Raw genomic sequence first — 15,915 nt, 5'->3', positions numbered from 1 at the left:
GCTGAAGGTATTTAACAGGTTTAGTAGTTCTCTGGTGGAACTTTTGGGATCACTAAATTATACAATCATATTGTCTGCCAATAGTGATATTTTGACTTCTTCCTTTCCAATTTTTATCCCTTTGATCTCCTTTTTTTGTCTTATTGCTCTGGCTAGGACTTTGAGGACTATACTGAATAAGTAGGGAGTGAGTGGCTAGCCTTGTCTAGTCCCTGATTTTAGTGGGATTGCTTCAAGTTTCTCTCCATTTAGTTTAATGTTAGCTACTGGTTGTCTGTATATGGCTTTTACTCTGTTTAGGTATGGGCCTTGAATTCCTGTTCTTTCCAGGACTTTTATCATGAAGAGGTGTTGAATTTTGTCAAATGCTTTCTCAGCATCTAATGAAATGATCGTATGGTTTTGTTCTTTCAATTTGTTTATATAGTGGATTACGTTGATGGTTTTCCGTATATTAAACCATCCCTGCATCCCTGGAATGTAGCCTACTTGATCATGATGGATGATTATTTTGATGATCTCTTGGTTTTGGTTTGCAAGAATTTTATTGAGTATCTTTGCATCGATATTCATAAGGGAAATGCTTCTTAATTTAAACGTATTGGTTGAATATAGATGCGGACAACCTTTATCAGAGAAGACACGTGGAATATGGGTTAGGTTAATATGAAAACATGGCCATGAGGGATGGCCAATTAGAGTTAAGAACAGACCAGATAGAATACAGCAAGTTATAAGTGGAGATCATCTTTAGGAAATACACATTAATAGCTTAGAAGGCAGAGATCTACCCAGCTCTAGTGGTGATTAAAGGATTATTATAAATGTAAAGGTTTTGTGTCTTATATCTGGGAACTGAATAATCAAAGGCAGGGTTGGAACCCCTGATTGAGATTAAATATTTGCTACAACAATTTACTTTATAAAACCATTGCTAAATTAAAAATTTGCTGTTTAAGCATGTACCACTTATGTATTTTTACATCTTAAATTCCACAGAAGTTAAATAGGATAAACATGACTTTAAGTAACTAAAAAATAATACTTAAAAAAAGACCCAATGTATTAATGGTAGTTTTATTAATGTAGAATATATTTGTCTAAGCTTTTTCTAAACTTAGGCTAGAGCTGTATCCCAGGGTTAGAGTGTGTTCCAAACATTGAAATGTCCCAGAAAAATCTTCAGAGCAATAGAATGGGAGCGATTGAGAAGTGTGGAAATTTGTGTTGATTCTCTATTACAGTCTAGAAATAACCAAATTAATTTATTTTAAAGCTTTATTTCACTGTTTATATTATACAACACTTTGATTTACTCCCCTTTTGAAATCATGAATCCCTTGAGAAATGAGTGCTGAAGAACTTGTGAATTACACTGTACTCAGGAACCCCATGTCTTTATTAAACAGTAGAGAAATTATTATATTTTGGTCATAAAAAACTTTGACATAAATATCAAGGTTGATTTTCACATTTATCTATGATCAATGAGAGGATTCTTAGAAATCTTTTGTGATAATAATTGACAGATAATTTTGTCTGTCTGTTCCCCCACATGAAGTCCTGTTGATTTGTCCCTAGTGCCACAACAGAATAGCAGCTGCAGCCTTCTCTCTTCCCTGCCTACATTTCCTATGGATACCACATATTATCCCCTTCATTCCTGACTGTGCCCCTGAGAACAAATCTAGCAGGCATTTTATCCTAACCTAAGGGCCTTTTCTCCCAGGGAGGCTGAGGGCAGATCTACATCTCTCCTACTGCTTCTGAGATATAATTTCCACGAATTATCCCCAGCTCTGTAGCTGGAAACTTGTTTTCTCCCTTTCCTATCTTACCCCATCATAAAACAATCTCGAAGACCTTATCCTCCAATCTCTATTTCCTCAACTCATTCCAATTATCCAGCCTCCAACACCAGCAGACATTACATCAGCTGAACAGGCCAGAAAAACAGGCACCATACAGCCGTCATTCAATCCCAGCTGTCCTACTACAATAGGCTCTGAATATTCCAATGTCATTGAAGCAGAAGAAAAGGACGTTGTCCTTGTGGTATGGAAGAACATCTTTTAGGTATATGCACAGGAGCAGTATAGAGGTCAGTTAGTGGCTGGCTCAACTTGGGATCCTTCCCATGGGTGGGCACCAAAATCCTGATATTATTACTGATGCTATGTTATGCTTGAAGATGGGAGCCTAGCATGATTGTCCTCTGAAAGGCTCTATTAGTATCTGCCTGAGAAGATGCAGATACTTACAGCCAACCATTGGGCTGAGATTGGGGACTCCTATGGAAAAGATAGGGAAAGGATTAAAGGAGTTGAAGGGGAAGGCAGACCCATAGGAATAGCAATATTTTTTAACTAATCCAGACCTCTCAAGCCCTCAGAGATTAAGTCACAAACCAAAGAGCCACACATGGGCTGGTCAGCGGCCCATGGCACATATTTACAGAAGACCTTGTCTGTTCTTAGTGAGAAAGGATTTACCTAATCCTTTAGAGACTTGATGCCCCAGAGAAGGGTGGAGGGGTCTAAAGGGGTGGTGGGAAGTATCCTATTAGAGCCAAATGGAAGGGCAGATAAAGTGAAGAATAGGGGAAACAGGAAGAGGGCATCATTTGGAATATAAATAAATAAGACAAATTAAAATGAAAAATAGAAGAAAATGCCCTTATCCTAATCTTTAAAGAGGAAATAAATAATTACCTTAACAAAATCCAGGGAAAATCACAGTGAATGGAAATAAAACTATTCAAGACATCAAATTGTACATAGTATCAATAAAGAAGCCAAACTGAGAGAATTCAGGATGGAACAATTTAGGAATTTGATCAGGAACTACAGCAGCAAGCTTCACCAACAGTACACAAGAGGTGGAAGAAGAAACTCTTAGTTGTTGTAGATAGAAGAAATGAATACAATGGCCAAAGAAAATTTTGTATCTATAAAACCACTGACACAAAACATCCACAGAATTTGGTACACTGTGAAAAGTCCAAACCTAAGAATAATAGGTGTAGAGGAAGAAGAAACCCAGGTCAATACCCAGACAATGTTTTCAACAAAATCATAGAAGAAAAATTTCCTGATCTGAAGTAGGAGACTACTGCAATGGTACAAGAAGCTTACAGAACTCAAAACAATGGGTTGAACCAGACATAAAAAAAAATCCCTTTCAACAAAGGGATCAGAATAATCAAAGTCCTAAACTTTAGAACAGAAAAACAATATTAAAAACTGTAAAGGAACATGACAAAGTGATATATATGTATATACATGCAAACTTTTGAGAATTGCACCTGACTTCTTAATGGAGACTCTAAAATCCAAAAAAGACATGGAGAGATATATCTTGCAGATTCAAAAAGACTACAGTTGCAAACCCAGTCTACTACACCCAGGAAAACTTTGAATAACTGTAGATGGTGAAAATAAAATATTCTATAACAGAACCAAATTTGAATAACATTTGTATGCAAATCCAGTCCCACAGAAGGTCCTAGAAGGAAAATTCCAACCTAAGGAGTTTACCTACACACATAAAAACAGGAAATAATCGTATAGCAGCAAAATTAAAAGAAGATAAACACACACACACACACACACACACACACATACACACACACACACACTCTCTCTCTCATTAACTCATTCACTCACATATACCGCACCACCACAACCACCGCCATAAACTTCACCATTAAAATAATGGCAATCAATAGTCATTGGCCATTAATGTCTCTCAGTGCCAGTGGTCTCAATGTCCTAATAAAAAGATACTGACTAAGAGAATGGATGTAAAAATAGGATCCATCCTCTGCTGCATCCAAGAACACTCCACGATATCAATGATAGACATTGACTTGGAGTGCAGTGCTGAAAGAAGATATTCTAAGCAAATAGACTTAAGCAAGCTGGTTTTAATATATAAAAATAATAGACTTCAAACGAAAATTAACAAGACTCTTCTAAGAAAGGGCACAACATACTCATCAAAGGAACATCCATGAATACTACATTTCAATTCTTCTCTTCTATGCTCCAAACATAAAGACACCCAAGTTTTCAAAGGAAACATGACTAAAGCTTAGGTCACATATTGACTTTCACCCACGGAGAGTGGAAGGCTTTAATGCCACACTCTCGTTAATGAACAAGTCTTCCAGATAAAAATTCAGCAGAGAAATACTGGAGTTAAAAGAGATTGTAAACAGACCTTACAGATATTTATAACATTGTGCCCAACTATAAAAGAATATGCTTTCTACTCTCTACTTTATGGAAATTTCTCCAAAATTGACCACATTCTCAGATTCAAAACAAAACTCAGTAGGGACAAGAATATTGAAATATCTTCCTATCTGACAACCACATATTGAGCCAACAGAGCCATCATAAACCTTACAAACTCATGGAAACTTAACATTTTCCCGCTGAATGAAAACTGGATCAAGGAGTGAAATAAAGAAGGAAATTAAAAACTTCTTAGAATTCAATGAAAATTAATACATAACTACCCAAACTTTTGAAACACAATGAAAAAAGATGCTAACAAAAAAAGTTTATACCACTATGTGCCTACATAAAACATTTGGAGAGATCTCATACTATCAACTTAACAGCACACCTGGAATGAATAGAAAAAGAAAGGAGTAATTACATCCAAAAGGAGTAGTAGATGACAAGAAATAATCAAATTGAGGGTTGAAATCAATAAAATAGAGACAAAGAAAACAAGACAAAAATCAATGAAAACTTATTTTTAATGTTATTCTGCTAAACCATAGATCAGTACATTTTACATTCATCATTAGAAAAGTTTCCACTGGAAGCAGATGGGAAGAGATGCAGATATAGATATCATGTGGAGAAAGAGCTGAAAAGGAAACTATCCATCAAATCCCTCTTCTTAGAGCTCAGGAATTCCTGCAGAAGAGGAGAAAGAAATAGTACAAGAAGCAGAGGGGAAGGAGAATACCTGGAAACAAGACCCTCTAAATTAACTAAGTATGATGGATATGTGCTCATAGAGACTAAAGCAGCAGACATAGGGCCTACAGGTGTCTGTACCAGGTCCTCTGTGTATATATTATAGCTATCACCTTTGTATTTTTATGAAACTCCTGACTATGAGAACGAGTGGGTCTCTGACACTTGTGGTGCTCTTAGGACTCTTCCTCCTATTGTGTTGCCAGGTCCAACTTCAATATGATTTTGCTTCACTTTATTACATTTTATTTTGTTATGTTTGGTGGTTATCTCTTGGAAGCCTGTTCTATTCTAATGAGAGGCAGAAGGGAGTTGATCTGGAGAAGAGAGAAGTTTGGAAAGATCTGGGAGGAGTGTATTGAGGGAAAACTATAATCAGGATACATTGCATGAGAAAATAATTTATTTTAACTAATAGGAAAAGAAGAGAAAGAAAAAGATTCTCTTTGAAATGTGCAGTTTAGGAGGCCTTTTAATAAAACATTATTTATTTTCACATTTAATTGATAATTTCACATATTCATTCTCAGTTCTGTATATAGTCATGTAAGTGAAAGAGCCTAAAATATCTCTTAGCAATAATATATCCGTTCTGCATAAGATTGGAGAATAATGTAACAGAAACAATCTCATATGGAGTGAAAACTTGAAAAAGATGAAAACTGAGTACAATGTTTACTTGTATTACCTTAAGATACTTTTTATATTCCGAGATATTTTCAATCAAAAAATTATTTGATTCAACCATAGCAACTAATGCTGGACAAGATAGGAGGATGGAAGCTGTGAGCTGGACAGCTTACTTGAGAACCATGACTGAACTATTTATTGTCTATTATATGATTTAGAACCTATCTTGCTACCTACTTTCCCATGGCTTTCTTTACTCATCCTACATGTAAATGTTATGACAATTTCACATTATGTATTCTATGACTTTAGTATTTTGTTTAAGCATCATATTGTGGGAGACAAACTTGAACCTAACAACAGATCTTTGATTCAGTGAATCTCTTTCCATGATGCTCTCATTTATTTTATTGATTCAATTTGGCTCAATGATAAACTAAAGTGACCTCTAAACTTATTCTACCAGACTTTTACCACTATAATTATATAAGAGATTTGGAGAAAAAGTTGAAAATAGGAAAGGATATTGTGTATGGAGAAAGCAAACAGGAATTGTGTTGTAATGGAGGAGGTGATAAGGTATCACCTGAGGGAAGGCAATGGCTTTCAAGGACATCATGGTGAGGATGCCCAGTCACAGGTCACCGTGGAGCTCAGTCACAGTGCTGACAGAATTCATATTTGGAGAATTATATAAGGTTTGAAAGAGAAGACAATGAAAAGATGAGATAATATAAATTCATAAAATTCTAATCTTTTTGCACAACAAAAGTTTATTTCCTGCTAATCATACCCCATAACAGGGTATTAGTATTCTCTATGTATCATAACCAGTCAGAAACTTAGCCTCCTTAACAATGGCTTTTACCAAACATATTTGTGTTTCTTCCAACAGTGAGATAGAATTGCATCTCCTTTGAAGTTACATGAAGAAATGTGGCTTACATGGCCAGTGGAATGCAATCTGGCCTTTTATATCTTGGAAAAAGAAGAGAGATTGAAATCAAACAGATTTCTCTTGTTTATAATTATCAAACACTAATTGTAGGATTTTGTGATTGCTGATTTATACAAGTTAGTGTGATAAGTTTTTTTTCAAAAGCATGAATTTCTTTAACTTTTCTTTTTATTGTACTTAATAAGACTTTAAAAAAATGAAAAATGGTTTGGTGTCATTCAGGGTTTCATGACTTTCTTTTTTTTTTTTGGTTTGTTGACACATCATGTTTGCTTACCCAGCAACACAGTCTGTACTGTTTGTTCTATTTGTTTTGGAAAGACTACTGAGCCTTGGCTCAAAATTCATTTTTGATTTCGAAAATGTGGGAGGCAAACATGATAAACTGTCTTTCTCTGGCCTTCATCTGCAATTTATTCTAAGCTTAAGTTGCTATTTTTTCGGTTGGGTAGTATTGATGTGTAAGTGATAACTGATTTGAGAGAGAGTGCACTGTAATATTCAGAGGAATTATGAAAAATTTTAAATAAAGAAACCACAAATTGATTACATTCTATGTAAAATGTCTTCTTAGCATTTTAGAGTTTTAAAAACTTTAAAATTAAAACATGGAAGCTGTCAACACTTAGAGACAATTTTAATAGAGATACAGATTTTGTAATAATTTAGTGTGCCTTAAATTTTAGGCAGAATATAATAAGGATACTAATTTTGTAAATAATGAGTATTTATGTATGCAAATAGGGATATAGAGGAATACATTCTTTAGAATTAATTGCTTTATCCTAATATCCACTTGTTAGTGAGTGCATGCCATGTGTGTTCTTTCAGAGGTGGGAGCAAAATAGTCATGGGAGGTAGAGGTAGGGAGGGACCAGGAAGGAGGAGTTAGGAGAAAAAAGGGGGACAGGATCAGGTGTGGGAAGAGTATAGAGGGTCAGGAATTTGAATGGAGGTGTGTAGCAGTGGAGGATGGGGAACTGAGGGTAGCTACTAGAAAGTTCCAGCTGCCAGGAAAACAAGTGTCTCCCAGGACCCAACATGGATGACTATAGCTGAAATACCCAACAAAAGGGCAAGAGAACCTGTATAGACCATATCCAGAGTTTAAGCATGGCCCCAGGTTGAAGGATGGGGCCACCCACACATCTCACAAATATTAGCACAGAATCATTCCAGTCTAAAGGAAATGCAGGAATGAAGAATAGAGCAGAGACTGAAGGAAGGGCCATCAGAGACTGCCCCACTTAGGGATCCATCCATCTGCTGACACCAAACCCAGACACTATTGCTAATGCCAAGAAGTGTTTGCTGACAGCAGCCTGGTATGGCTATACCCTGAGAGGATCTGCCAGACCCTGTTCAATACAGATGTGGATGCTCGCAGCCAACCATCAGCCTGAGCGTTGGGACCCTAATGAAGGAGTTAGGGGAAGGACTGATGGAGATGAAGAGGTTTATAACTCCACAGGAAGAACAATATCAACCAACCCCCCCCCCCAGAGCTCCCAGGAACTAAACCACTAACCAAACAGTATACTATATGGAAGGACCCAATGAGTCCAGCTGCTTATGTAGCTTAATTGCCTTACCTGGCATCAGTGGGAGGGAGGCCCTTGGTTCTATGGTGACCCAGCTCAAGTTGTTTGGGGCCCACACAAAAATTGAACTGCACATCTGCTACAGTTGTGCGGAGGACCTATGTCCAGCTGGTGGATGCTCTTTGGCTGGTGGTTCAGTCTCTGACAGCCCAAGTGTCCAGATCAGTTGGCTTTGTTGGCCTTCCTACTAAGTGCCTATCTCCTTTCAGGCCCTCAGTCCTTTCCCTGAGCTCTTCCATATGAGTCCATACGCTCCATCCATGGTTGGGTCTTTTCTGTCACTCTGAGGACAGTGATGCTAGACTCCTGTCTGTGAGCATAACAGAATATCATTAATAGTGTCAGGGACTGGTTCTTGCCCATGGGATGGGTCTCAAGTTGGGCTGGTTATTGGTTGTTCATTCCCTTGGTCTTTGCTCCATCCATGGTCCCTGCATTTCTTGTAAACAGGATACATTTGGGATTGAACCTTTGTAGGTGAGTTAATGTCTCTATCGCTCCACTGAGGTACCTGGCTGGCTACAGTATGTGGCCTCTTTAGGTTCCATATAGTCAGTGCTGTGAATCATAGCAAAGATCACCCATACTACTTCTTGGGCACCTCCCTATTCCAGGTTTCTGGCTCAGTCTCAAGATGCCCTCTACCTCCCCATCCCTGCCAGTTGCAGATTTTCATTCATTCTCATGGCCATCTGGCCATCTCTCCTGACCAAGAAGGACCTTTCTTCTTGTTTAGCTTCTTTGGGTATGTGGAGCATAGTAGGGGTAATCTGTATTTTATGACTAATATCTACTTACAAATGAGTTCAAAGTATGCATGTCCTTTGGGCCTGGGTTACTTCACTGAAGATGATATTCTCAAGTTCAATCTATTTGCCTGCAAAATTCGTGAGGTCTTTGTTTTGAATAGATGAATAATATTCCACTGTATAGTTATACCACATTATCTTTAACCATTTTTTTTCATTTGGGGCAAATCTAGCTTGTTTCCAGATTCTATTATAAATAAAGTTGCAATGAACAGTTGAGCAAGTATCTTTATGGAATGATTGAAGGATGTTTTGGGTATATGTCCAGGAGTGGTATAGCTGGTTCTTGAAGTAGAACCATTCCCAGTTTTTGTCATATGAGTCTTTTACTTGCTTGACTAAAGTTACCCTGATATATATATATATATATATATATATATATATATATATATATATACATATGTATGTATGTATGTATGTATGTATGTATTGGTTGATCTTTTATCTGACTACTTTGCTGAAAATGTTTATCAGGTTTAGGAGTTTCTTAGTGAATTTTTTTCACCCATTTGTGTATACCATCACATCAGCTGTAACTAATGATACTTTGACTTCTTCCATTCTGACTCTTATGCTCTTGATCTCCTTCAGTTTTGTTAGTGTTCTAGCTAAATCTTTGAGTACTATTTAGAATATTTATAGAGATATGGGACATCTTTTTCTTTTTCCTGCTTCTAATTTCTTTCCATTTCATTTGATTCAACACCTAATAATTTTTCCTTCCATTTTTATTAAATTGAGCATTTCTTATTTACATTTCAAATGGTATTCCCTTTCCCATTTTCCTGTCCATCAGACCCCTAACCCCTCCCCCTCCCCTTCTATTACGGTGCTCCCCTCCCTATTCATTCCCTATTACCACACCTCGCAACAATCCTCTACACTGGCTGGGTCCAACCTTGGCAGGACCAAGGGCTTCTCCTTCCACTGGTGCCCCAACAAGGCTATTGTCTCCATATCCCCTCCTATGGGTATTTTTGTTCCCCTTTTAAAGAAGCAGTGAAGCATCTGCATTTTGGTCATCCTTCTTGAGTTTCCTGTGGTCTGTGCATTGCATTTTGGGTAATTCGAGCATTTGGACTAATATCCACTTACCAATGTCATACCATGTCACATACCATGTCAACACCTAATTCTTACAATGGGTATTATAAAGTAGAACTTCAGAAATTTTGGTAATCGAAGCACTGATTTTTAGTGAGACACATTATCATATTCTATCATTATAAACCATTATATAATGCTATTTGACTTAGTTTCCTTAGTTTTGAGTGTTTTTATGTGTATTGCAAATATGAGAATTGATAATAAATATTTTGTAATATAGTGTTCATTTACTAGAAATGAAGACATAATTCATGTCCATATCTTTCCCAATACTTGGAACTTAGTATAATTATGTTATAGCCATTTATTGAGTAAATAAGAGAGATCACATTATTCATTTGTTAGGTTTAGAAATATTACCAAGTGAAATGCATTTTTTTGTTTCAAAAAGATTAATACGTAAACTTAAATTTAGTTGTAATACAAATCAAACAGAATTCAATAACCTAGCCTAAAATGGTGTCCCACATCAAACTGTTATTCATTATTCTCGGAAATATAAATGTAGGCTAAAAAATGTTATGAATATTTTAATGGTAAACAAATGAATATTTTTATAATTTTATATTATGTATTTATAAATATTTATTCATGTCTATGTATTTATTATAATTACCCATATGACATATAGCAATTATAATTAATTATATGCAATTATTTTATTCTTTATTTTATTTGTAAAAGTCATTTTATTTTGCTTGTTATTAAATATATAATTATATCATATATTACTTATAAATTGTGTATAATATATTAAAATATAATCTATCTTTATATGTTATATATGAATAATTTTTATAGTTTTAATAGTAAATAAATAAATGAATAAAAGAAAAAAGTAAAGGAGCCACACATTGATTTTAAATGAATATGTACCTTGTAAGGAAGGATGGTAGGTCAGAGAGAGAACATAAAATATCATGGAAGCATGAAATTGCACATTAAATAAGGACAAAAATCTATTTTTTTAAAGAATTGTTCATGCAGTTACTTGTTAAAGGACCAAGAAAGCACTGTAATTGATAAAGAAATAATTAAGATCTTTAACAGTCTTGACAAACCACTCAGACCTGGTACTTTCTCGTTTCATCATCCCTGTTTTTTAAAGTTTTTAAAAAATATATTGTGTAACAATAATCATTTAAAATCCACAAATATAAAAGTGTTGATCTATTGTAGTTCAGATACATAAATTTAACATCCAAACATCTTAAAATTAAACATTTTAGAAACAAAAGATCAAACATTGAAACAGAAGTAGTTTCCAGGGAACACCCAGAAAGAGAGTTTTGTTGTCTAATTGAGAACATTGGTAGAGATCATTCAGTAGGGAATAAAGACTGTTTAAACCAAAGTTTAAATCAGGATCCCATCCTGGCCAAGGGGAGAATCAAAGCACGTATGTGAACAAATACAGCTAAACTGTGCTTCAGAGACAAAGGTAAAAGTATGTCAGTTATAATATTCATAGTCTCTGGAAGAGTTCAATTCAGTGTTTCCTCTTTTACCTGCTTCAAAAACAAAATCAAAACCAAACTCCAGTGGAGTCTGTTATTTCCAAGCTCCTACCACAAAATCTCCTGTCTTGACGATTGACACTGCTGGTAAGAACATAGCCAAGTCACTGGCTTCCACATCTTTTTTTTTTTTTTTTTTTTTTTTTTTTTTTTTTTTTTTTGAGCTGAGGACTGAACCCAGGGCCATGCACTTGCTAACTGAGCTAAATCCCCAACCTGGCTTCCACATCTTATAAAAGGATGCCTTTTTAGCTCCAAGACTTTAAATTTACTAGAGACAGCCTATGTTTGAGTATGTATGTCAGTAATGCCACACAAAGAAAAGCATTAAATATTTTCACAGTGTTCTGCTCAAAGACTGCCCGCAATTGCTTCTCCTTCTGTTGGTCAGGTGGTTTTGCAACAGGTTGACTAATGCACACATATATAAAAACCTGAATATTTGGCTCATGCAAGCATTTTCAATTAACAGTAACCCCGTGGGAGGGTATTTAGAATTATTTTGTTGATCATCTAGTGGGCTCTGATGCTGTGGGAGGTGGAGGTGGACCTCGGCGATCCAGGTCATCAACATATGCCACAATGAGTTTCCTCCTGTCCTCTGGTACATAGTCCAGTACTAGATACCCTTTGTCATTCTGCGAATTTTTTTCTACAACTTTCAAGTGTTGATCAGGTTCTTGGATTGGCTTTTTGGATCTGTACATGACAAATTTGGTCTCTTTCAAAAGTGTGCTGAAGTCAGTTCCTTTTGTTTTTTCCTGTCACTAGAGGAGAACTTAGTGAACTGAGAATCTTTGTTAATTATTTTTTTTCTCTTCTTTCCACAAGACTGTTAAGGTAATCTCAGAAGTTTCATTCAGAATCTGCCTAAAGTGCTCCCTCTTCTTTTTGGTAAGTGCTTCAATATGTTCATTAAAAGTTTCTCTTTTCCTCTCTTTCCAATAAGGACCCAGATTCCCAGCGGTGGTCTTTCCAGAGGGTCCTCCTAGTATCAGACCAGGACACGTGTGAAGAACATACCATGTCAGACAGAAGAGCCTTGAACTTCTGCATAGGTTCTTTTCATTTATGCTGTTCTCTGTCTCAATCAATTTCTTTAGTTTGCTCAGAACATGCGTTTTGAACTTCTCTTTCACATTCTCGAAGGCTTGCCTCAATGCGGGCTTGCCTTTCCAGCTCGTTTTCTTTTTCTGGGTCTAAATTCTTAGCTATTTTCTCTATGTCCTCTTTGAAAAGGTCTTCTCTCATTGACAAACTATCTACTGCTTTGTATCGTGGGTCATGGGTCACTTTCTACTTTGTCTTTTACTTTGCTCCATCGAGTTTGACTGTCCAAGTGATGATTAGATAACAGTTCAAAGAAATCTGATTTAATCTTCTCACCTCTTGTCTCTGAATCTTCTTTTTCTTTCTTCCTTGCACTGCCATAAATTCATTAAATGATGCTTCTCTATCTTTCATTTTTTTTTTCAATTGCTTCAAATCTTGAATCTTTAGCATGTTTGGCCACAAATTCACTAAAAGTAGCTCTTTGATTAAATTTTGCTTTTTCCATCATTTTTTTTTGAAATCTTCCTTGGCTTGCATTATTTTGTTCTTCTTTTCCCTGCGTTCTTCCTCTACTCCGGTCTTGACATATTGATCAAACACACCTGTTTTCTCTCTTTAGGATTGAGAAGCAAGTACCAAGGGTCAGATACTATCTTGTGCAACTCCTCCCATGTTGAAAAAGCTGACACCTTTCTTTCTAGCAGGATGTCCTTGAATTGCTTCATTTGAGCCTCCAGAGGGACAATGGCCCTTTTGCATGCAGGTAGCTACTGGCTTTGCTTTCTGGGCAGCCTTTTCTTCTTCAGTCTTCTCTTCTTTTTTGGACTCCTCCTTTATCTCCTTTATAGGTTCTTCCTTAGGATCTTCCTCCTCTGTCTCCATTGGCGATGGCTCTTCAGATGCCACCTTAATTGGTTCTTTATTCTTCTCATCTAATTTTTCTTTTTCCTTCTGTTCTTGGGGCTTTTCCCATGTTGATTCAAGTGTTCCATTATTATAATAGTATGTCTTCCCATCTGCTGTTTTATATTCAGTCCACTTGGAAATTGCAGTTGCTCCAGCTAAGGTAGCAGGTGAAGCTGCAATAGCAACCTGGGGATGTATCATGGGTACTATAGGAAGGGCCATTCCTGGTACTACACTGGTCTTCATGGTAGCGACTGTCTTTACATACTGGCAGCTGAATATTTGCATCATTGCTACACCTGGAGGTGGGATTGGCATGCCAGGAAGAGGCACACAGAACGAAGGCACCATTACTGGTGGGAAAGCAGGTATTGTTGCTGCTCAGGTGAGGGACTAAGTGAGGAACAGCAGGAGGTAGCGTCTGTGGGTGCTGTTGGGGTACAGTTTGCACAGGTGAGGCTGTAGGAGCAGGAGCTGAAATACTAACCGTAGGCATGGCAACTGAAACAGCAGAACTTGGGGTTTGGTTTTGTGTTGTGTGTGTTGAGACTGTCTGTGCAACTGAAATAGCAGTTGGTGTGGTAGCTGTGGTCGAGGATGGGGTAGATGTCGGTGTTGACGTGGACAGTGAAGGTGCTGGGCTACTGGTGGTAGGGGTGGGAGCGCCTACTCCTTGTGCTTGGACCTGTGCCTGGGCCTGAGCCTGGGCCTGAGCCTGGGCCTGTGCTTAGGCTTGTGCATGTGCTTGTGCTTAAGCCTGAGTCTGGGTCTGAACCCGGGCCTGGTCTTGTGCCTGAGCCTGGGCCTGAACCTGTGCTTGGGCTGCAAGCATAGGTGTTAGTTCTGATTGCTGAATAACCATAACTTCATCTGGTTAGTTTCATGCAGATCCATAACTCCGAGCATTATAATAATAAACCTTTCAATCTGGAATCTTATTTCCCCCATCTTTATTAAATTGGGTATTTCTTACTTACATTTCAAATTTTATATCCTTTCCCAGTTTCCAGGCCAATATCCCCCTAGCCCCTCCCCTTCCCCTTCTATATGGGTGTTCCCCTCCCCATCCTCCCCCCATTACCGCCTTCCCCCCAAGAATCCTGTTCATTGGGGAAGTCCAGCCTTGGCAGGATCAAAGGATTCCCCTTCCACTGGTGCCCTTACTAGGCTATTATTCATTGCTACCTATGCAGTTGGAGTCCATGTATAGTCTTTGGGTAGTGGCTTAGTACCTGGAAGCTCTGGTTGGTTGGCATTGTTGTTCATATGGAGTCTTATTTTCTACCCATATCTCCTTAGTGGTAGGCAGTGCTGGAGCACCAGGAGCAGTCCCTGGAGGCATTCCTGGTGGGAACATCAAGCCTGGAGGAGGAGGCATATCGCCCATGGGTGGAGTCATGAGAGATGGTCTCTGAAGGTGTGGTGGGCTCATGTGAGGAGATATTCCTTTTTGGGGAGACATTGGTGGCATATTAGGATCAAAAGGAGGCCATCTAAAGGGGGACCTGGGTGGTGGAGGATGGCCTTTAATCATACCAAAAGGAGGAAGTGGTCTCATGAGAGGTGGCAGCCTTGCATCGTTGAATTTCGTGGGAAAGCTGGACCTCAGAACCTCCAGGCCTGCTGTTGAGCCATCCTCAGCTTCCTTGGATTGAATCGCTGGCCTTCCTGACTATCCCCACCATGCTCCGTCATTATAGACAGCCTTGCTCATCCACTCATTTCATCATCGTAATAATTGATATCACCTTCAAATACCTTCATGTTTAGCCATTTCTATTTTACTTGCTCTTCGACTCCAGCCCACACGCCTACTGTTTTTCTAACAGTAACCTGCTCTGTTCATGTGACAAGTCACTTACCTCATTCATGCACAGTTTTAAATGTCTTCCCAATGACCTGATATTTCCATTTTTAAATATCTATAACCTGGTTTCTTTCCACCGGCAGGAATGAACTTCAATTACATTTTTATCATGTTTCTCCCCTTTTAGCTTTGGCAGCTCTTTGCTCATTTTTCTGGAAGATCTATTCGTTCCTCTGACATAATCTCATTGCACCTTTCCACTTTTTAGATAAGCCTTAGTCTTGCTGATATTTTGGTTCTCATTATTAGTACAACTTATGTATTTTAAGCACTTTATATTTCTAGGCATTCATGGTAGCAACACACAATTGTCTAGGGGAAGAAAATAGAAATTAATTTATTGCCTTGTATATTTTATACTTTTGAAAGGGAATATAAAACAGGAATGTGAAACATAATTAGCTCCTAATGGATTTGGAGTGGTACAGGTAATATTTGTTCACAATGTAAATGCAGAATTTAATGTGCTTATA

At 37.5% G+C, this 15,915-nt stretch overlaps 1 pseudogene; it reads right to left on the bottom strand.

Moving 5' to 3' along the window:
* Window positions 1-12,113: 12,113 nt before the first annotated feature.
* Window positions 12,114-15,270, bottom strand: Tcerg1-ps1 (transcription elongation regulator 1, pseudogene 1; annotated as a pseudogene).
* Window positions 15,271-15,915: the final 645 nt, after the last annotated feature.

Source organism: Rattus norvegicus, chromosome 2 (genome assembly GCF_036323735.1).
Source record: "Rattus norvegicus strain BN/NHsdMcwi chromosome 2, GRCr8, whole genome shotgun sequence".
In the NCBI taxonomy this organism is placed as follows: domain Eukaryota; kingdom Metazoa; phylum Chordata; class Mammalia; order Rodentia; family Muridae; genus Rattus; species Rattus norvegicus.
This window is presented reverse-complemented; position numbering and strand designations above follow the sequence as displayed.